Raw genomic sequence first — 23,184 nt, forward strand, 5'->3', positions numbered from 1 at the left:
AATGCAACTTTTGCCAAAAACTTGTCCTAGATATATTTTATTGTCTAATTCCGGCTATACACTAGCGGCTAAAAGTTTGCCAAACTTGACGTTATTTACGTTACTAGTTTTAACGTAACATGTCTAGTTTTGGTTGTGTTAAAAGAAATTTCACATACGAATTACGCAATGTAAGTTCGTTTATTCGCGTCGGCATCTGTTTGAGTTCGGCGATAGTGTAGTGTGTAGCCGGCATTAGTATCTATAGAGAACAAGTCGCTTTTAATGTGTATTAATAATTCATTCTGCTAATAATAGATGGCGTTAGTGGCGAGGAAAGCCAATAATCTTATTTACGAAATATTTTATTACTTTTTAGATGGAAATAATGTTGAATAAGATTTCATACTTACAATATTATAATTGTGGTAATTATATAGTAAAGTGTATTATGATAACCGAAGTTAAAATTAATTACTGAAAAATAACCTGAATCGCGCTATTAGAGTTTTTTAGAATGTTGACTATATAAGCGTTTGCTCGTGTTTTTCAATGGGAGTTCCAACCAGTTCAACTGTCGGGGTTACCCTCAGAGTCTTCATGGCTTACTCACCCTGTGGAAAGTCCCCGGAGATGGGGCGGAAAGCGTCGCATCGTAAATGATGCAGGCTGGGCCGGCATCGCAGGGGGGGTTACCTGAGTGATGCACGGCCCGCAGCGTTGCTCAGAGCGAAGGTAATGTTGGAAGGCAACCGCCTAACTAAATGGGGCTTACTCGGTTTGGGACTCTCTCTCTTTTATTCCTATTTTTTTTTCAGATAAGAAAAAAGTTTTTTAAATAGTTTTTTGAGAAGCGCGCAAATTTTATAGTTAAAGAGTCAAAAATTAAGTTCTAATTTCAAATATGTTCAGATCTAAAACTACCCTTAAATATAATGATTCCAAGCACCGCAGGACATTCATTTTTATATAAGCACGCTAAATGGATAGACAGCGTCAAAAATGGAGTTCTAATTTCAAATACGTTTCGACCCAAAATCTGTCTTTTTACTTAACGAAGCTTAATTAACAAAAATATAACTATACATTGCCCCCAGAGAGATTTGAACTCTCGACCCCTGGTTTACAAGACCAGTGCTCTAACCCCTGAGCTATGGAGGCTACGTAATACCAACATTAATCTACGAGTATGTTTGTCTGTACTTACATAAGCACTTTATTTATTATTGCCCATATAGTTTTCTATTTATACACAAAGCTGGGCCGTTGAGTGTTTTGTATTGTATTGTACAGTGGTCTACCGATGAACAGTACAGTGTCTTATCTTAGAGACTTACTAAAGGCAGGTGTAACACTACTATATTCTTACGTTAGTACTACTGTATATCTATTGTAGAGTGTCTATTTGGTGTGCTTGTTTATTTTATAGATCATTAATCATTTTCGTTCCAAATTAATTATTTCGAAATAAAGTATTGTATTGTGCCTGTACAAGTATTTGTTCAGGTGATGTGTTTGTGTGTAAGCAAATGTCTCAAATTGTTGTTAAATTTAATGTTTTATTAATTATTTTATGGACTGATCAGTTTGACCAGACTATTCCATTTGAAAAAAAAAAATGTAAATATTCATTTCCAACTGGTTAACGGAGGAGTTCGAGATAAAACATTTTCACCCATCCAATGACCACAGCGTAAGTAACTTAACCGTCACAATTGTAGGACGAGCGCGCTAATCACTGTGCCATCGAGCTCCTTAAATTTTGATATTGGTGTTTAATTAATGCCAAACCTCACATAAAGTAGTTTTTATTTTACTGAAATTATCATATTACGTAGGTACGGTAATATGATAATTTCGTTAAAAAACGTACATAAAGCTGCCAACGCGGATTTGTCACGCTTTACCAAACTAAATCGGACACCAACCACGGTAGCCAGATGCCAATATCAGATTATGCCTTAAATATTATTTGGTTCAAAATAAATTATGTATATTAAAACAACATTTCACAAACTTCAGTAGCCATAATCTAAAATTGAAATTAACACGTTGATGTCTTTTACATTACTTAGCGCAAAATGGTTGTTCAAATCTATACTTCTGTTCTCGAGTTATTAATTGAAAACCACTCCATATCCTAAGCGCCATGCTCCATTGCTCAGTCGTGCCTTGTCTTCTATAGGATTTGAAAATGCGTACATTACATGCGTTTACGTTCATCAATTTCTTCGTTGTCTGTCGATGGAAGTCAAAATGATGGAGCGCGACTGAGCAATGAGGCATGGCTCTGCGGCACACGTAGCCTTGCCAACTCATAGGCAACAATAGTATTCCCAATGAGGGTTGCCGTCAGGCAGGCGGCCGCATTGCAAGTCGTTGATGAGATCCATCAAACGCTATCTCACAAAATAAATCATAATGCACAAAGAGGCGGTACTGAACTAGAAAGCCGCTCTTGATAAAACACTGCGATACATTTCAATTTGAAGTGAAAGGCATGAAATTTGGCCGTGCCCGAACTTTACCGGCACGCACAAACAATCACACGTACTTTTTACTACCTATACTACTATATGTAATGAGATTTCTCTCTCTTAGATTATCTCTAAGGAACTCGGAGGGCAAGACAATATTTTTAGTAAATGGAGAGCGCATGTAAGATGCATACCTGTGAAACTAATGAACCCATTTCTAGTCATCTTCATTCTCAAATATTTTTTTCTAAGTACTCGTTTCTTCTTTGTGTGTTCTCCAATGATGATACAATTTTTATTCTCCTGGAAAAATATATTTAATATCTGCGTTGCACTATTCAAAAGCATTTATATGATGTCAAATGAAGAAAGCGAGGAGAGACTGAAGGTTTTATTAACCATAGTTCAGTCAACTCACCTATTTAGTACATTTGGCAGGTTGAAATATCTCAGTATCTCTCTTATACATTAGATGTCCAATTTATTTTATGATGGTGGTAATGGTCAATATTATTTTATCGTTGTGTTTTCATAGTTAAAAAGGGGGATTTGAACTTTGATAAAAGTTTATCAATTTGTTGTATCAGAATCACGAAATGAGATTGGGCAACGAAATAACGGTAATACAGCCATAATTGGCATCTTATTAATTCGATATAATGTCATATCGCACGGCGCACTATCGCTCGACGTCATGCGCAGACCGATATTTATCCAGCTCGTAATGAGCTGATAATAGCGCCAGCACAGTTCCTTACAGTTCGTTTTTATTCTCCTCGCTGATAGGGCTGGCTACTCTTTAATTTGCAGTTTCTCTACATGAAGCAGTTTTTATATTTTGAGAGCTTATTCGATACAGAGAATTTAATTAATCAGTTTTCAAAAATTATACTTTCAGTTCTGTGTAAAAATATAGATAATGATATGATAGAAAGACAGATCAGATATTTCTTTAATGCATACAAATAGAGTAACATATAAAAATTAATATAACAAATGAAATTGTCGGTTGAATGAAACTTTCAGTCGAAATCTATTAATTTTCAGTAGTTATTTGTTGACTAAGATTATGCTGTTGTCTAATTTGATCATATTATTTATTTCTTGTAATATTATAACAGTCGCTCAGTGACCGATAAAACTTTAACAATTGTTAATTTACTTATAAAATCGAAAATCATTGGACTAGATTGATGAAATGAACTTCGATTACGTGAGAATCGGGCGGCGTACATTCTTTGTCATCTCCGCATGTTCCCGGTTTCGCTCGGGATTGTTGTTCAGAGTAAAAATAACCTTAAAATGATTACCTGTAAATTATTTATATTTAATATTTATTTTATCTTGACTAGTATGAGTCGTCAGCCCTAAATACCATCTGTGATTTTAATCGGTGGACGCGTATGCGAAGTTTTGAGACCGCAATCACATAACTGTAATGTAGCAACAATGTATTGTACAGGATGACTCATTTTGTATATGGATTACATACTCTTTGGTCAAATGAATCTGAGAATTTTAATTACCTAATGACAGCGACTGATCAAGACTCCTGACCACCCTAGGCTAATTATGATGATGCGCCTTTATATCAGCATTTATTTATTTAGCAGCATTTAGTTTCAGCGTTTTTTTTATCTAGTTGAAATATTTAAGGTACATACGTGGGTATATAGATGTTAGATCAACAATGCTACATCAATAGTATAGGCGATTGTATGATTATATTTTATCCGTGTGCGAAATTTCATCGAAATTGAGTATCTAATATCCTCACAAGCTCAGATCCAAACGTTCGCATTTATAGTATAAGTTGGATTAAGTGGGACTAATAGGAAGTAGGGAAACAAAGTTCCCTAATCTGACTGAGGAAGATAAATCACATTTACTCTCACATTTTTTCATATAGGTTATATGCCTTCAGATATCAGAAAATAATTAACCACATCAACCTGTACCTCTCGTACTCGTGCCGCAATCACTGATCTACTTTACTCGGAACTGGGCTCGATCACAAATTGGTCGCATTAAAATCGGTAATATACTGCGGTCACTCGATGCGATATCGATGTTGGACTTAAATGTTTTGGAGTGGAAACACAGGTTAGGATACCTATATTCCTAAATATTTTATTCAAAGTTTGATTTTCAATGCTTTACCCTAGTAAAGCTTTTAAAAGGAAAGTGTATCATTATAAAGTGTATATTAGAAATATTGTCTAATATTCTAAATACACGTCATTAACAGGCCATTAGAAGAATTTAGTCGAAGAGGTCACCCCGAATGCAATAGTGTCCATAATTATGTAGCATAATTATGAATACTTTTAATTTTCAACTGTTCAAACAAAAATTGTAACTAATAAAAGAATTAAGCCGACTTAGCTACGACAGGAAGCGTTGTTGTTAATAAGGAAGCAGCTCGTAACGTGACTTTTATTCCATGTTACTCGAGAATTAGGGAAATGAGATGTTAATTTAACATTCCTAAAAGTTTTCTAATTAGCTTTAACTTGCGTAAACGATTCGTTGCTGTCTGTTGATGTGAGTATCGATATCATTGATAGCTACTGATTCCAATTGATAGATATGATGTGTGTGACTATATATTTAATTGACTATGTATATATTCGGTATTTCTTCTTCGCAGTGGTCGTTCAAAATAGCTATGCTAGTTTGTAGCTTTTGAGAAATACTATATGATTTAAAATTTTACATAAAGTCTGTAAAGTTGAAGTTGAATTGAAGTTCTAGTTTCTTAATGAAAGCTTTGACTTTATTTATAAAATACCCAATATATGGTGCAGACGCATATGTCCAGCGGTCGGTCTGTCCAGCAGAGCGGCGCATGCGCCGCGACGTGTCCGCAGCGCCGTGATTCGGGTTCGATTACAGGCATAGTAGGCCACGAATATTTTATATTTTAGTAATTAATATTATTAAAATATTGTACTTACAAATTTATATTATGCAACCTTAAAAAGTATTTGGTATGCAAAACTAGGTATTTGTGCCGTCCTAGACACTCTTTTTAAGGTGTAGTTTTAGATGGCACTATACCTAGCTATGCATACCTACCAGTTGATCCATTAGGAAAACGTAAGGATATTCTTGTACCTAGCTGTTGGGGATTCTAGATTTCATAGCCTTTTTTAAACTTTTGACAATGTGTGCCCATTCTGAAGTTTTCACTTATTCTAGGGTAACATTACTATGTATATCATGTATATTTTTACGAAGTCTTAATATCACAATCGGACTAGATATTGACGTGGAGCACTGTACCACGACATTAGTGACCGCCTGACGCCGTATCCCCTTACACGTCGCTCTGTTCGCTCTTTCCATCAATCGAGCTAATTTCACGAGACGCCAATGTTACATGCTCTTTGTTCTCCTGAATGCCGCCAAACGCATGTGCGATACATTGTTTGATGTATTATCCCCACATAATCGTTGCAAGATCTGCAAGAAAAATGGCGAACGATAAAATGATATATGATTCATCCAACGATCATGTAGGACAGAGACGAATGATCTAAAATGACACAGAAGTGGACGGGCGGAAAGTGACTGAAATCAAAGTTTGGTGGTAATGTGGAGAGTATAATTAAAAATTAACTCAACATTATGAGTCAAAGCTTTTAAACTGGTAACTGTTTGAATCGAGATTCAAGTAACTGCCGATCTGATATATATCTGCAACATTTATTTGCATCTCCCACCTGCAACCGCCAATAAAAATGTTCTCTGTATGCAAATGCTCGCCGCTGATACCCAATAAATTTTCGGGGCCCGATTGCGAGCGCTGTAATTGCGAGATGCTTTATTTGGTTAATTAATGAAATCGAATATAAATGCGACCATCGATCATGATAAAGATTCGCAGATCGCGATAGAATCAAACGGAGATATCGTAAAACTCCCTCGATTTACGATCGACACATTTGGTGCATGGAAGTTGCAGTTTCACAATTGAAATTGTAATTGGCACATGCAGTTTAGTTTATCTTGACGAAACACCAACACGACGTAAATACTTTGAAGATAAACATTTTACGGTCTTCATCGACCACTTGATTAACCTGTGTTACCGAATCGAACCAAACATGATGACCATAGTTTTATTTGATACATTATTGTATTGTATTGTTATTGATAATTTTAACAAACTGAATAGATTTCACGCTCAAACGACTCTTCCGGTCCACCATTCACACGGTCACACCCCCAACTTAACAATTATGTCATGGGACTGATTTTATGGTAATCGGGAATGGGGGAATTCATTTATTGATTTGACTTTATAATTGCGATCATGGCAGGCACATATCCTTGATTACTAGCCATGCTTTTGTGTGAATGTAATGATAGTGATGATAAATGATGGTAAAATTGTACTTGCTATTGGATACAAGAACTTCCTCCTGTTGCGTTTATAATATTTTTTTTATAATCAGATACGCATACATTATTGAATGTACACAGAGTAAGTAATTAAACTTCGATTACCGAGTTCTTTCATCAGGCCAGGTCATCTCGATTCGTCAGGTTCTGGAGGCTGTATTAACTAACGGCACTTTAATCGAGCGACAGGTTTGTGCGGTCGTGAGAATGCCAAGTCGCGGGATATTCTCAGGTGACGTCAGCCACGCACCTGCACTTGACAAAAGGACGAACTTGTTAACATCCGTCCGGAGTAAAGATAGACTGGCTACACCGCACTCGCGTTAGCCATTCGCCAAACTCCGATGTAAGGAACTCATCATCATTTCAGCCTTAACTTCCCACTGCTGAGCATAGGCCATTATTCGCGGTGAGATGTAAAGAACTATTTCAGAAAAATACTATTGGGCAAGTTTATTTTATTCATATTCCACCTAAGGGTACTAAACAGCTACAGGCCGAGAAAAGGTACACAATACACGGATGACAGCATACTTACCGGTGCTGTGGATAAAAGTGTACATTGTTATAAGAAGCTTGTAAACCTGAATATACTCGTAGTACTACGTAAATCTTTAAGAGAATGTAGAGGTTTGTGCTGAAATACCTTACAAGTAAATCTTTAAATATAAAATCAGAAACAAATTTATAATAAGTTGCTAATGGAAGAAATTAGTTCTGATGAGCTGCTGTGTATGTAATGCAATTCACATTGGAACAAGTCTTACTCAAGGTTTGCCAAGTGATCTGATACTCAAAATCGTCGTGTAAAAACTCAGTACATTACAACGGGGCCTTGTGACAAGTGGTTAGTGATTGTAATTTATAGCAAACCTTATATGGGCCGTAGTTTCATTCAATTTGTGCATGATGTCGCCCATTTTTACGAAATTGGATGCAATTTACATTTACAACTGACAAGCCGTTCTCATTAACAAACTTGAAATTGTATAAAAACATTACTCGAGCATTTCCTATTGGGCATAAACATATAAGTACAGTTATTTATCCATAAAACTATTCTTAGATAAATTTATTTACTAAAAAATATTACTTTTTAACTAAAATATATTTAAAAACAATCAACAATGATGTATGCATCAATTAAAAAATAATATATAAATGCATTGTGATGATATTTATAGCGAGAGAGGTGCCGCTAAGGATAAAACTCAAAATAAAAAAAAGAGCGTTATTTCTCTGATACGCACCAGAGAGTAGATATAGTTTGAGATAAACTAATAAAGACGTGACAAGCGAAATCTCTATTACCTGGACTTGAGGCATCTAGATACCCATCAAGCCGAGAAATACTACATCTAGCTTATTTTATGTCAAGTCTATGTACTGAGATTTAGCTGAGAAATTGTATTTCGAACTGGGGTGTTTTTTTAAACATACTTATAACTTTTGAGATAATAATAAAAACATGTTAAATAAACTTACGCTTTTGACAAGTTTTTTAATTTGACAAGTTCGTGTCATCAATATGTATAATTTTTATGGCGATAAAATTGATCTCATTTAATCTCCGCTTCATTGATACACGGCTAAAACAAAAAGTGGTTGTATCAACCGCAAGAAGTCTATTCTTATGACGTTGGTTTTTTAGCTCGTCAGGCGAGAGTCAAACGAGATGCGCCGTGGGAATCGTGCGCAGGTGTAAGCAAACCAGGCTGGTTGGGACCTGTATGGAAACTCACAGATTGAACCACTCCGCACAAGAAATCCAAGGGAATTACGCAGCTACACGACGACATATTCTAGAAGTAATAACTCGAGTTGCATGAGACCTTGGAAGTAATTATAAAATATATATACATAGATTGGATGAGTCCAATCATTATTCGGACTTCCGAAGCTGGAAGAATGTGTATGTTTTGTACGAAATCGACATAATTTATTTTTGTTCTTCATAAAAGTAAACGCCTGCAGTGCAGTATCTATATTTGATTAAATGTGCAGAACTAAGTATGAAATGTTATTATTTTGTATGTAGATTCATGTTAGTTAACATTTGTAAATGTTAAATGTGAAGTAATTACAAATTTTTGTAACCGCAAAACTTGGTAAAGTTTTATTTTGCTGACTAAAGGTGTTGCTGGCTGACATGGGCGTTAGATTAAAAAGAATATGTAATTTTAAAAAATACGAATAAAAAGAAACATAAGTTCGACATAAATATGCTACTGCAACTATACTTGTATGTAACTTTTTCTAGCCTCTACAAAGATTATTCAGAAAACGTGACAATGTGATATTATCATATAACTACCTTATTATTAGCAAAACATTACTTATCCTCATCACAACAAATTATAGCGTCATGTTAGCCATAGCATTCTGTATATATTTTTTCAGATTTTAACAATTCTGAGCTCTCGTAGTAGAAAACAAACAGCAGAAAAATCAACTCGTTGAAGCTCAATAAATTCATTCATCAATCATTGCCATTTCTTCGATCGCAGATGCAGCACTATAAATAACACCAGTGCATTACGACAACAAATTACTCTGCACATCAATAAATGGAAAAACTCAAACTCATCTTCAGTCTCGTTACATTATAATATCCTGCGCAAATACTAAAAAACGCCGCGGGCAACAAAAAGCTACCATACGACACTAAAGACATAGCACCCACTCGTCTCTAAAAATCTTTTAAAAAATAAGACTCTGCGAAACAGAGCGAAAATTCTATCTACGCATGAAATAGGTACTTACGTAATTAAATTGAGACAGTTAAATGTGAGAATTCCGAGATTTTAATTTGTTTCTTTTAAAAACAAAAATTTAATAAACTAAACATTGATATAAGAATAGGGTTAGAATAATAAATGACTTGTCATTTATTAATTTTTCATTTATTTTAGTATATTAATAACCTTAAGTTTCGACAATTGGAATCAATAAAGCGAGGTTTTTGATTATTGTGTTTAAAAAGTCTTCCAATGTTGAAACTGCAACGACGACAGAGTCGGATCCCTAAACTAATGTGTGGGAACCGCGGACAGGTGCGGGCCAGGAAATCAGCTTCTGTGCTGGTCTGCTGATTTTATACACCTGATTTTATTAGACCACTTTATTGAGTGTCGATATCTACTTAAATGTGTGCAACCTTAAAGTAATCGAGGCAATGTCTGTTAATTAATTGATGAATCCTTAATTTATAGCAAAAATATGTCAGAGCGGTTGTAGTTGTATATAATTATTTTTTTATTTTAGACTATAGTAACCTACTGCTGGGTAAATTCTCCTGTCCATTTTGCTTCGCTCTAAATTTTTCAAAAAAATATATGACCTTATAAGTTGCAAGACAATACAGGACGTTGTTTGGACAAGAGGTCTAAGACTTTTTGCTGTCTTCTTCCATCACATAACTAAAAAAAAACCAAGCAAGTCAAGCTTCGCAATTGGACTTAAGATCTACGAAAACAAAAATAATGACTATATTGATATGAGAAATGATAATACAAAAATTGCAGTAGCGGATGTGGGGAGGAAGTTCACGAGATCGAAGCCTAGAGACGCAGTTTAGAATAATTTTTAAATTACGCGACATTTTGGCTCGCTTTTTCGAAATTATAAAATTAATTTTAATGTATCGTTTTCTAGTTTTATCATTAAAACATTGGACATAGATTTTTGGTTTTATATTAGTGAACCTTCCAAGGCTTGCGTTTTCTATACAAAGACCTGTCGATTACAGTAACAAACGCATATAAAGCAATACCAGGAACTTAATATATTTATATTAGTGACAAAAGAGATGGCGCCTGCTCACATATAATAGACATTGCATAAGTATTTTATACACGTTACTAATCTAAAACATAAAACTAACAAGTGCAATGTTTCCACAACAAAAGAGTTTGATTACGTTTCTAACGAGAAAAGAAGGATATTCCCATAATTGTCACGAGGAAGTATTCCAAAACAGAAGAAATCGTGGGAAAAGATGGCAGGTGTCGTATTGAAAATAATTGGCATCTTCATTATTTCTCAGTACCACAAGACGTGTGCTACCAATAGTATACAGATATTTGTTTTTCGTGGCAAGCACGACACGTGACGTGCGTGACATGCTCATATGAAAAACGTATCTTCAGATATTGAGTTATAACAAAGTAAATTAAATTTTTTAAACAACTTTTTATGCGTTTCAAACCACAGGTGAAGAAGAAGCAGCGCAAAAATCTTAACCGCAGTATTTTTTTCTAAGACTTCAACAAAAACAAACAACATACCTTTTGCAAATATTTTGGTAGAAATTACAATTTCTATAATCTGTTGGATTATAATCCAACTACATTAAAAATTGTGATGTGCCTTTTGAGGTACGGTATCCTAAAATAAATATGATTGATTATGAGTTGGGTAATTCGACTATGGACACAAAATACCTATTGACTTTTTTTCCTGAAACTACAACATGACTGAAACAAAAGAGATAAACGGAATGTACAATGGTGTAATAGCGTTGGAGAAATCTCCAGACCACCGCTTCTTGGAGGTACCACAAACACAATAACTTTTTCAATGTGTAACAAAGCCAAACTATAACATTTAATTTGCCACAGGTAAAACAAAGGCCACACACGAGCGCCACCAATTGCATTACCCACACAGACCAAAATAACGAATTTACAGCTCATTAGGTCACTCCCCTCCTCCTTCTGACGTTTTTCGTTGAAAAATATCCGTAAATATCCACATTTTTTCCGATCTTTTTTATTGCTTTTATTGTGACTACATATTACAAAAATCCACTTTACTTTGTATCTGACATTGACAATGATATATCATCTCGAGATGCAGGGGAATTTTATAATTTTACATATTTTATAATTTCTATGAAAAGTTAAAATATTGTATTTAGTAAAATATTAATTAAATCTTAAACTAAATTACTAAATAATTATTAATAAATATATATTATACACACAAATTGTCTCAGGCCCAGTTAGCCCCAAAGTAAGTGCGACACAGTGTTACGGGTGTCGAAGTGGAGGGACCACTTCAGGGAACCTTAGTAGTCAGACCATTTACTACTATAAACTATATTATATATTATACACTAACTGATGTACATAATTATGTTCTTATTATCAGTTAATATCTACACCCTCGCTATTTGGCTCCGCACAGCTATTAATATAGAACAAACAATTTTCACGCGCGTGGGCGATCTTATTTCCTTCAGACGATGTTTGTACTGAAAACACATTTAACGATTCTAGGGGTTTGTTTCCATTTTGCCCCACTACATTGCTTCTTTGCTGGCCGTATAATGTTTTCTTTCACTACCCATATCATCGTCACCTAATTAAAGAGCGTGGCTCTTGTCAGTGGAGTTTGTTCTCTCTCCATAGTTAATTGCTTCACTTCTTAATATGATATGATTCTTGATTGCCCATATACTTAAATTAAAAATTGAGAAATTCAGAAGTGATTCGAAAGAAGAAAGACAGTTGAAAATGTGTCTAAAGGAGTATAACTTACTTTTCTTTTTCTTTTTAAAATATCTGCTCCAAGAGCAGAAAAAGTAAACGATATTTTGTGACTTTTTAAATATTGTTTTATTTATATTTTAACCATTTTGGGTCTAATGATATGATTATGTAGGGAATATATCAGTTTGTCTTGTGATCTTGTGATCAGCGCGTTAACGCAGCGAAAACAGTGCGCGTTGCATATCGGGCAGCGTTTAAACCTGTATACTTCGATTCAGTTTTACTACCCCCGTAAATATTTACGATTAACATATTGAAACAGTTTGGTAATCCCTTTATTGCTATTTCAATAGATTTTACATAAGTCTAGTGTTGATTAAATAAAATTAGTTTCATATAAGAATTGAAGTTCCTTGTTTAAAAGCAATTCTGAAATCTTGTAGAATTTACTCTTAGTACAACGAATGGAGTCTATTCGAATGCAGCAATGATATGCAGTTCCCTATTTAAATACTAACCTAACCGACCACCTAACTCCTCCAATATCAATGAAATTATTATATTATATGATTTATAAATAAATATTGAATTAGAAACATCAACAGATTGGAATGTGAAGCAAACCGTGAATGGGCCAAGATTTGTGGACTTATGAACAACGAGGCAATCACACGGTCGAGTGGAGTCGCCAATGAAGCGGAGGAGGCCCAGGAAAGGCGTCAGGATATCCTCGGCGACACGCGTGGGAACTTCCATGTGATTCAGAAAGTCCACTACTTTATTGCAGGAGATTTACCAACAGTTTATTTCAACTTTATGTGACAGGGGATGTGACGATTGATGATCAAATGGATAAGATGAAAGTGTATAATGTTTGAGTTGGTTACAATGAAGGTAGCAAATTTAAATTAAATATATTTTCAATATAATAAAACAGTTTACTAGAAAATTGTACAATTTAAAGGTTAATTAAATTTTTAAAGTCCATAAAGGAACATGTTCAATTTATCAATGGTTAATATACTTTATAACTGTTAAATTATATTTCTAGCCGAACTTTACTTGTGTAGGCTATATCTGGGTCACAAGGCAAGCACGTTTTAGTTATTAACACCTTACTTGCTGGTATAATGCCCTCCATCCTCACGCCGCGGTTACAATACTCGTGGGAACCATGGCTATGGCAATTGATTTAAACTATGTGAGCAAGTGGCTCCAATTGACACGCGAACGAGGTGTTGATAGGTTGACTCAAAAGTCAACACCCAACACCAAACCAAAGTGTACTGTCCAACACCAAAGTGTTGGACAGTACTACCAATATATTTGTTGTATTGGGTGTATAAGGTCATATTTTAAGCCAATTATTTACTTAGACCGATCTTTATATACTGGTAGGCAAAAGCCTTTCTATAAGAAATAAACATATCAATGTTTATAAAAAAATCATAAGCCACTTTTACACATTTAACTATTAGAATATTTCCTAATACATTTCTTGCTTTTCCGTAAAATAATAAAATATGAACGAGCTTATTTTTTCTTCTACAGAACAGAACAAGGCAATTACATAATTGCTGCTTCAGTCTGTATGGTCATAAACTCTTTTATCCGACAATAATTGAACGACAAACATCGTTGACAGTTGCGCCATATTAGTCAAACTAATACAGACTAACAATAATAACAATGCAGATTGCGCCTGCGCAGATGTGGCCCTCGACAGCTGGCCGGGCCATGTATTGTGTTCTAGTGGCCCTAAACTACTGACATCGCCGCACCTTTGACTTCCTACTTCATTACTTTGTGTTTAGAAATAAACAATTAAAATAATCTTTATATGTATTAAAACTGAAGAGAAAATATATTCTTCTAAGTACTTTAAGCCTATTTTGTGTCCAATTGCTAGGCGAAGGCCTAAGTATACACTTTTAGTACCGATATCGTAAATAGTCAATTAGTTTTCGCAGTAACATGACAGACAGACATGGAAAATATTATTTATTAATTTTGAAGTTCCTGTTTTTTCTTAACTTTTAGGTTCGCTGGTTCTAGTTAATAACAAGCCATTTTATACTTCTTCAAAGATTGGACCAAGGAATTAAAAAATCCAATTGGTGCTCCTTATGGGATTTGAAGAAGCTTTTGTATGTCCAGCCTTTTCCCATGTTTCTCATGAGGTCATTCAGAATAAAGCTTATGAGTATGAGGATCATCTATACGGATCGGAAGCGGGTAGTCAAAGACTACTTGGTTGTTGTCTAAATTTATATCGACCAATAACCTGCCCAATTTATGTAAACTCAAATAGATTGTTCCATCTACTTGATTAACAAAATACTTGTACATCGCTTAAAGCAAAAAGTGTTTAAATAATAATACTTCTATTATTGTTGTTTGATACAAGCAAACTAAACATGTTTTACTCCTCTGCTTTGATTTTGACTACCAAAATCAATAGCAATAACGTATTTTAGCATCTGTCGCGCAGCCGCTGCTATTTTCTCCCTGGATTTGGGGTGATTCACCAGGTGAGAGTTCAGTGTGCTGTACGTACATATGTTGCCACGTGGGGCTCGAGTAGGGAACCCCTATACAGGTGTCCTATGAATGAACCATTGTCAGCCACTCCATTGACAAATGTTTGACATTTGGCGCGCAATTTTGGCAGGATTATGACAAAGGGTTGTTTACATTGATGCTGGGATTTTGTTAGCTAGAGACCTGTTTGCTTTGTAGATACTGCGTCTATTGATACGTGAAAGGACAATGAATAATAATGTCAACATGTTCTACACTTGATGAACGTCAGATATAAGTATGAGTAATGCAAATATGATACGAGTAATAATAATAATACGAATAAATTAAGTATACCCACATATTTGTTAAAAATAATGTCTAATTTCAAAATTGAACCCTTAACGGCAGAGTAATACATATAATACTCAGTCGTTTTTTTAACAATTCGCATTTAAATTACCAGTTATACGTTGGTTTGGTCCCCCAACATAATAAAGTGTTCCCATGATTAAGATTCCATGGCAGCCCTAACAGGTGTCCTCGGGAAGGTCAAGAAGTTCCCAGTGCAATGGGCCGCTGCGCACGTCTTGATTGTTGCACCCGACCATGGACGCCCATTGGACTCCATCGTTCATGCACATATTATCGTGACATGGTACGCGCCCATTTCAAAACGTCAAAAGTTTATGTTAATTGAAATTTCAGTTAACTTACAATTAAATCAAAAACTGAATAAAGGGAGGCAATATATCATCCTTCCTATCCAACGCGGGAATGCAGTCAGCGTTCTTGGCACTAGGCCTCACGGGAGTTATTTAGATTTTTAATTCAGTTTTATTTCATTTGCAATTTCATTGTAGTTCTATTTTAGTTATACAACTTTTTTATTTTTTCTTATGTTAAGAATACATATTTCGATTTCTTCCTAGTAGCAATTTTGAACTTCAAGAAAATATTGACAGTATGCTGTTAGTATATACCTAATATATTTAATACATCGATTGCATTTAACGTTTATAAAATAATCTAACTAAAGACAAAATCCTTCTATAATCATATCAAGTAGCGATTTCAGATTTAAATTGCAAATCGTGAGTGTAAACTCTCATTAGTTGCCGCATAGCAGCGCTGCAACGTGACGTTTATATCAGCCAATCGCCTCTCAATTTCAGCAAATGACATCCAATTACCAAGAAGTGTACGAGTAAGCGCCAATAAGGTGTTGCTGCGCGCGCACCTGGTTCACGATTCGTATGGTCACGCGCAAAACATCATAAATCTGATCACCTATATGTAATTATTATTCAGTTCTGATAACTTTTGGTTATAATAAATTCTAATTTCATATTATATTACCTATATTAAAATAAGGTCGGACTTCACGAAATAAGATTCTTCTTATAGGTTAGGAACCAATAACATTATTATCTCAATTCCACCAATACGTACAGCTATATGAAGCTTTAGAATTTCGCGACATGCGTTATGTATGAATTTAAATCTTATACCTGAATACATACACTTAGGTCAAGATCTCATTGTGAATTCAAGCGGAGTGGTGAACAAACAGCAGTAACCCACACACAGGATACTCGTAAGTGCTTCCTCATTAGAGACGACTAATCGCAGCTTCCGTCGCCGTCGCCCGTCGCTGATCGCTGACGCACTTTCTGCACTGAGGTAGTAAAATATTGAGTGACCACATTTTAATGTAATTGTCAAGATTCGGCTTTTATATTTTCATCAATGGCACATCATAGTAAAGGGCACTACATATATCCTCTAACATCTAATCCTGTCACCACCTGTTGGCGTGTTAAGGTAAGAAATGAAAGAAATTAGGTAATGTTCATTTGCAAGCAGACTTCATCTTCATTTGCATATTATACAAAGTGAAGTCTATTGGGCATTTACACGTCTGTATATAATAAAACTGTAAGTAGGCTACGTCTGTACGAGATTTAAAAAAAATATATTTTTTTAGATAGAAAACATGGGATTTGAGTAACACAACGCCAATAGTAAAACCGTTGTTGCAGCGACAGTTATCACGACCCAGTGATTGCTGTGTTAACCCACCGTGAATCCTGTGATTCACTTTTTCTACTCTCACCGGCCATTCACAAAAAGTCACCAGAGCACGACCGAAGACGTGAATAACAAGGCGCGCCAAGGAATCACGGTGTGTACACACCCTTCCAAAGATTCTTATAATCACGGTATGTAAGCACCCTTATGTTCTTGTAAGCTGGAGACGTTGAAGGCAGGAAATCAAATAATGGGCTAAAAAATATTTTATACATAGAATATGGTTAGATTATCATGCCCAGACAAATTTTCAAAACAGTAAAATAAAATCGGGCTCCCCCTTCCACACATGTAGCTTGTAGGTAAACTTTTCAAACGGCTTACTGTGTGTATCAATTGACAATGGATGTTCTGGATCGGTCTGTCTGTCCTTATATTAGTATCTGTTGTTGGACTTCAAAATTGGCACTGGCACATTCACAGACACAAGAGATACTTGATAAAGAACGCGTAGGCAATAAAAAAATACATAACGTACGGAACTGCGGTCACTGACCAGTAAGAAAGAAGCAAAAAGCATAGAGCACCCTTGGTCATGGTCAGCACACTGATTGCTCCTTCGCCGTGCTCCGGTGGGCATCGGTAGGCACCGTGACAGCACCTGCCGCGATATCAAGACGCCTTATTACAATTTAATAGCCAAGGGTGAAATAATAAGAGGCAATCGTTTCCGCTGAATGAGGTGTTTTCGTCCACGATGATAAAGTTGAGTGATATTATTATGTATTAAATAACCATCTCTGTCTTATTTCATCCCTATATAATGTCCTCTCTCTCTTGCTTATGTTTTATCAAAATCTTTTCGAAAAACGTTTTAAAAAAGAACAGGCGCCCAAATGATGTAAGTGCATAACTAAACATGGCATCATATGGTTATGGTCACAAAGAGAGTAATAAAAGATAATAACAAATTAGTAAGTAAACATTTAATGTCACTTTTTTCTGTAAATATTAATGCTCGTATAAAAATACAAAGTACACATTTTTATATAATAACGGTTACGCAACAGCACGACAAAGTTATACGATTTTCACTTGAGCTTGCGTCTGATGCTCTCGTAGTTGAGCCTCAATTTCCTTCATCACCCGGGACTGGACGCACCTCAAACACAACTTCATTAGCTTGTTTAATATGTAGACTATCGTCAGCACTAGCGAGATAGCTATCATCACCAGAACCACTGTGTCGGACCACGAAAGACACTCCATGACTTCGATGTGTGCGTGCCCACTGCAACTTCCCATGTTCTAACGTGGATTTACCTTCGTTTGAATATGAAAACAATTATTTGAAAGCAAAGTTATTGCTATGACGAGGTTTTATCACGTAAAGCTTGTGTTGTAGTTGGCAATTGTAATATAATAACGACGTCAACATCTTTTACATATTTTTTTTACTAAACACATATATCATAATTGTATTATGGATTTGTTAAATTAAATTTCATCCAAGAATATTTTCATTCAAGTATAAAGAAGAAGAGAAGTCACAATGTAAGTCAGCGAAGGTAAGTAATTCGTCTAACTAAACTATAACTTATAACTAATCATGGATTTAAAAAGAACATTGTATTGATGATGACGCTAAAAGTTTGTGGATAGCCACACAATGAGCTAATTTATAAAGCATATTTCTTACTGATCAACAATCTTTAACGTTGATTCAAATGACTTTACGCAGCTGAAAAGAAACAATAAAATTAAATGTAGGTAAGCAAAACCTTGATACGTGTCATTACATCAAATAATACTTTGTCAAGGGATAATTTAACATTGGCCTCAATCAGCGACTGTGTTAATAATAAGTATAAAACAAACAAGATACGTATTTTAAAAAATAAGTCATCACTGACTAGCTGATTGGGGAAAACAGTAACTGATATAGATGATCGGAAAAAGAGAATCCCTAATGTCTTTATTTTATTTTCTTGTTTTACTTTTATATATAATAGTTTAAACGAGAAGAAACACAGCGGGGAATAAGATAAAATGCATGAAATAAAATTTATTTAAATAGATTGAATTCAAAAGAGGTATCGAAGTGAAATCCATGAAAGTCTAAAATTACACCGAGTTGGTTGCAAGGTCCGCTGCAAACCAGTTTCGCATTCGGCCAGCTTCGGGAATGCAACAAGTAAAAAATCGGAAAGCGCGACTCAACTGGTAAACAAAGGCAGTGCTTCCAAGTATCGGTGTAGTGTTGCGGGGTCTATAACTAATCGGATGGTTTGTTTAGCGAAATCTGATTAGGAAGGTATGTTTTTGTCGCGCCGACGCGGCATGCGGTGTTGGTTAGACATTGCGACAGCGTATTTAATTAGCTTAATGTGGGAGAATAGTTCGTTGATTATTTCTATGAGCCATTCTGTTAAATAGCCATTTTACATATTAGAATAAAATGATACAAAAAGGTCTCTTCAATGTTCGCATTGGCCCCATGTTGGCCCTAATGGACGAAGATCCAGATGAGTCAATAATAAACTGGAATAATAAGCATAGTTTACAACAACTGAAATACAATTGTAACTTTCATAGCAGGTACAACTATTTGCTCGCGCTTGGAATCGAACTCAGAACCTCCAGATAGCGGAAGGCCGTGATGATCACTACACCACGGAGGTCGTTAAATTAATATTTTCAATATCTCTTCTTCACAGACCTTAAAACGTATTGCTGAGTCCCAAGACATGATTTATGCCAGGACCGCTCATCCCAGATGTGATGTTTACATCACAGCAATGATCGAAACGCGTGATACACAATTAAGACTAATCGTGTCGCAAACAGCTGTTGTGTCGCAGTAATCAGAGATGAATGGGGAACGACTGGCGAGCGGTGTCTGCCCGTTTCGGAATCTTTGTTAGCCTAGAAAAGATCCGTAAACATAATTAAAGGATTTGTTTGAATAAGGTCAACATTTGGCGTTTGTTTCGAGTCATCAAGTGCTCCACTGGTAAAGACTATACAAACTACGTCCAATAGTGGAGAAAAAAGATGTGAGTAAAGTGTTACTCACCTCTTTTTTGTCCATTATTTAAAGAAATCCGTAACATGTACTTATATCGACTTTCGACTACAAAAACTTCAAGCAGATATAAGTACTGTATCAAAGTTTTATTCTAGTTGTACCTATTCTAATAGATAAATCACGAATCGCTCCGTACCTCAGCGCAAGCGCAGACGCTGTCGCTGGCGCCTCGCGGGTTATCACAGGTCACAGCTGCGCGCAGATCAATGGACAGCTGCCTTTATGCCCATTGGAAACTAACCGCCAACCATTGATAACCACTGATTGAATGGTTCGCCCTAACTACTGATTGCCACCGCAATTCGCCGCATACAAATACTATAAACGCAAATATTTATCAAATAATCCTAAACTTCACACCGGAAATGGGGTGATTAAATAAATACCAGAACCATATTTAGTAATTAAAATAGATATGATTTCTTGATAGTAATCGCTTGTTTAAGACCCTATTAAAATGATACTGTATGTATGTACTAAACATTTAGTGCATTCGACTTGGATACAAAGGATTGTGCGCAGTGGAGAAAAAAAATAGGGAAGCGGACTCTGGGCTCTCAACGACCTGCGGCTGAGGAAATAGTAGGGAAAACGCTCAAATGAAAGAGACTTGAGGCAGCAACAAACCATTAATCACTCACGAATAAAATCATTGTAAGTTCGCCACTATTACCGAGACTAAGGTGTACCATAGAGGCGTGTGGTTCCGCCCTAGAAAAGAACCACTCCATATCCTCCCCCCATGGTTGTCGTATGAGACAACTATGACTGATAGGCAGCAATAGCATTCTCAAGGAGGGTTGATGGTCAGGCAGGCGGCCATTATAAAATCACAGTCGAATATTCAAAAAGGTTATTTTTACGTTGAACTCGGGATTTGTGGCGTTCTAGCTCTATATCTCTATATGCGGACAGAGTACTTCATTAATTCATCAAGTAAGCCAGATCATTTGAAAATTTCCACTGCGCCTGCGCAGCTGAGTTTCCTAAATAACTGTTCTTGTATTAATTACTCTCAGGACAAGTTTCAATTTACAAAGCAGCCTGTTTTACTAGTTGGCGCTAGTTTCATCAAATAATGAGAGAACAGATATAGATACGTATACATATTATCACGCCTGTTTCCCATGGAGGTAGGCAGAGACTTGGGATTTCCACTTGCAATGATCCTGACAAATCTCACATGCTTACTCTATACTCATAACTCTCTTTATGCACAGAATTGTCTTTTAATATCCGAATTGAATTTCAGTTTTACCAAGGGATATAATTTTTTAATATCTTCCCTCTTAATGCATGACTAATTCATCTATTTATCTGCCATGTCCACTAGCAAGTTGATTTCTGCTGATTCGCGACTCATATAATTTCCTGTAATAATGGACCATGCATCGTACGCAATAAAAACTTTGAATTTAATTGAGTTTTCAGCAATGCTAATGCTAAATATATATTTAAGTCACCACTTCTATATTCTCATTATTTTTGTTAGCTCTCAATGTATTAAGCTGGGGGTCAAGCAATCAAGAAATGTGAAACTGAAGACGGTTTAAAAAATCAAAACACGCTTGAAAGGAGAAGTTTCGAAATTATCTATAACTATCTGCGCCCCGGGGCTTCACTCCTGTGGGAATTTCGAATATTCTACCACTGTACCAAATTCATAACAATCCGTCCAGTAGATTTTGCGTGAAAGACTAACAATACACACATACATCCTCACAAACTTTCGCATTTTAATATTAGTAGTGTTAATTATATCTTCTACAAAGTAAGTATACATATGAATAGTATTCATTAATACATATTATACATTATCTAATCTAACTTACAACCACAGCATAAATACTCTTTAAAGAGCACTCAAACTGTAGTTACTCTGAAATTTATTGACGCTATTATTCTAAATTCAAAAAAACTTTGTATTTTTTTACTTTTAAATCCGTGTTAGCGCCAAGCGGAAATTGCATAAATAATATCGAGTCATGCTTTTTGTGTATTACTTATTTTGCTGCATAGTGAAAATTGCAAAGTGCATTTGTTGTATGACACGTTTCCGATATACCGAGAATGGCGTTAAATAAAATGTATGTTTTATAGATGGTTTTGTTATACATTATGCTCCTATTGTTTTTCTAAAACGTACTGATAATATTAAAAAAATAGTTTATTCACAAAAAGTTTTGTTTGTAGGATTTATATTACAAGATAAATATATCAATTTAGAGATAATAAATCAATAGAATAGGCGGATGTGTCTATTCGGATAATAGATACATATTTATTTTCAATAAGTAATCAATCTTGAGATCTACTCGTACACAGTCTCGAAGGCTCCAAGCTCGTCTGGTCACTAAAAACAAATTGTTTTTGTTTACTGGAACAATCTGCACGTGTTCGCGGCGACCGGCCACTTGGTATTTGTCTCAAACCCATTAATATTTATCATACAACGACGTCAACAACTACATCCATCGTGCTCGCTGGACTTTATATTAATACATTTAAGAAAGGCGAATACCAGTTTTTAGACATAGCCGTCCGAACCTCGGCATAAGTATTGTTTACGGACTTACACAGATGCCAGTATCTTTGACACCTATGAAATATTTATAGAAAGGTCAATCACTTGCTCTAATGTTACATCTATGAAGAGTTCAATAGCAATAATAAAGGTACCTACTGCAAAAGGTAGTTTAGGTGGTACTTTTTTAGCAACTTATAGAACTAAGCTGCACCAGTTTGACTATTCAGATTATGATATAAAAATTACACGATAATGTTTTTATTTGATTAAGTTTGAATAATCTTGATATCTTGTTTTTTTTTCAACGATTATATAGCTATATACATTACCTAGTATGTTCCAAACTAACTCATTTAGATTTTTTTTTCAGAGAAGTATATAAGTTAATCGGCAGTACGAGTTTAACCGAATCAACTGAAAAAATGACTTTATAAATATCGTCAGATATTGTTTTACGTTAATATTATGTGGACTAATGTGGACTTGAAAGAAAGAATTAGTATTCTTTCATTCAAATGACTCTATTGAATGATTCAACGACTCTATTGAAATTAGTTTCCATGAGTTTTGTACTCAAAATATAACATAACACATCGATTCATATCTAATTACAAGCTAATAAGAGAATCTCTACTAAAACTAGAACAATAATGAAAACTATGC

General features: G+C 35.2%; 2 long non-coding RNA genes and 1 other non-coding gene across 4 annotated transcripts; 1 reads left to right on the forward strand and 2 right to left on the reverse strand.

Annotated features, from left to right (window-relative positions):
* Nucleotides 1-1,067: 1,067 nt before the first annotated feature.
* TRNAT-UGU (transfer RNA threonine (anticodon UGU)) lies at nucleotides 1,068-1,140 on the reverse strand. Its single transcript has one exon. It is a non-coding gene; the product is annotated as a tRNA-Thr (tRNA).
* Nucleotides 1,141-5,197: 4,057 nt separating this feature from the next.
* LOC128673071 (uncharacterized) lies at nucleotides 5,198-11,409 on the reverse strand. 2 transcript variants are annotated; one of them, XR_008405040.1, is made up of 4 exons: nucleotides 11,150-11,409; nucleotides 8,349-8,452; nucleotides 6,969-7,113; nucleotides 5,198-5,921 (listed from the first exon to the last, which is right to left on the reverse strand). It is a non-coding gene; the product is annotated as an uncharacterized LOC128673071 (long non-coding RNA). The 2 variants fall into 2 exon arrangements; XR_008405041.1 differs by lacking the exon at nucleotides 5,198-5,921 and adding an exon at nucleotides 5,951-6,264.
* Nucleotides 11,410-12,571: 1,162 nt separating this feature from the next.
* On the forward strand, nucleotides 12,572-14,200 carry LOC135309800 (uncharacterized). The gene is made up of 3 exons (XR_010370015.1): nucleotides 12,572-12,681; nucleotides 12,961-13,249; nucleotides 13,907-14,200. It is a non-coding gene; the product is annotated as an uncharacterized LOC135309800 (long non-coding RNA).
* Nucleotides 14,201-23,184: the final 8,984 nt, after the last annotated feature.

Source organism: Plodia interpunctella, chromosome 10 (genome assembly GCF_027563975.2).
Source record: "Plodia interpunctella isolate USDA-ARS_2022_Savannah chromosome 10, ilPloInte3.2, whole genome shotgun sequence".
In the NCBI taxonomy this organism is placed as follows: domain Eukaryota; kingdom Metazoa; phylum Arthropoda; class Insecta; order Lepidoptera; family Pyralidae; genus Plodia; species Plodia interpunctella.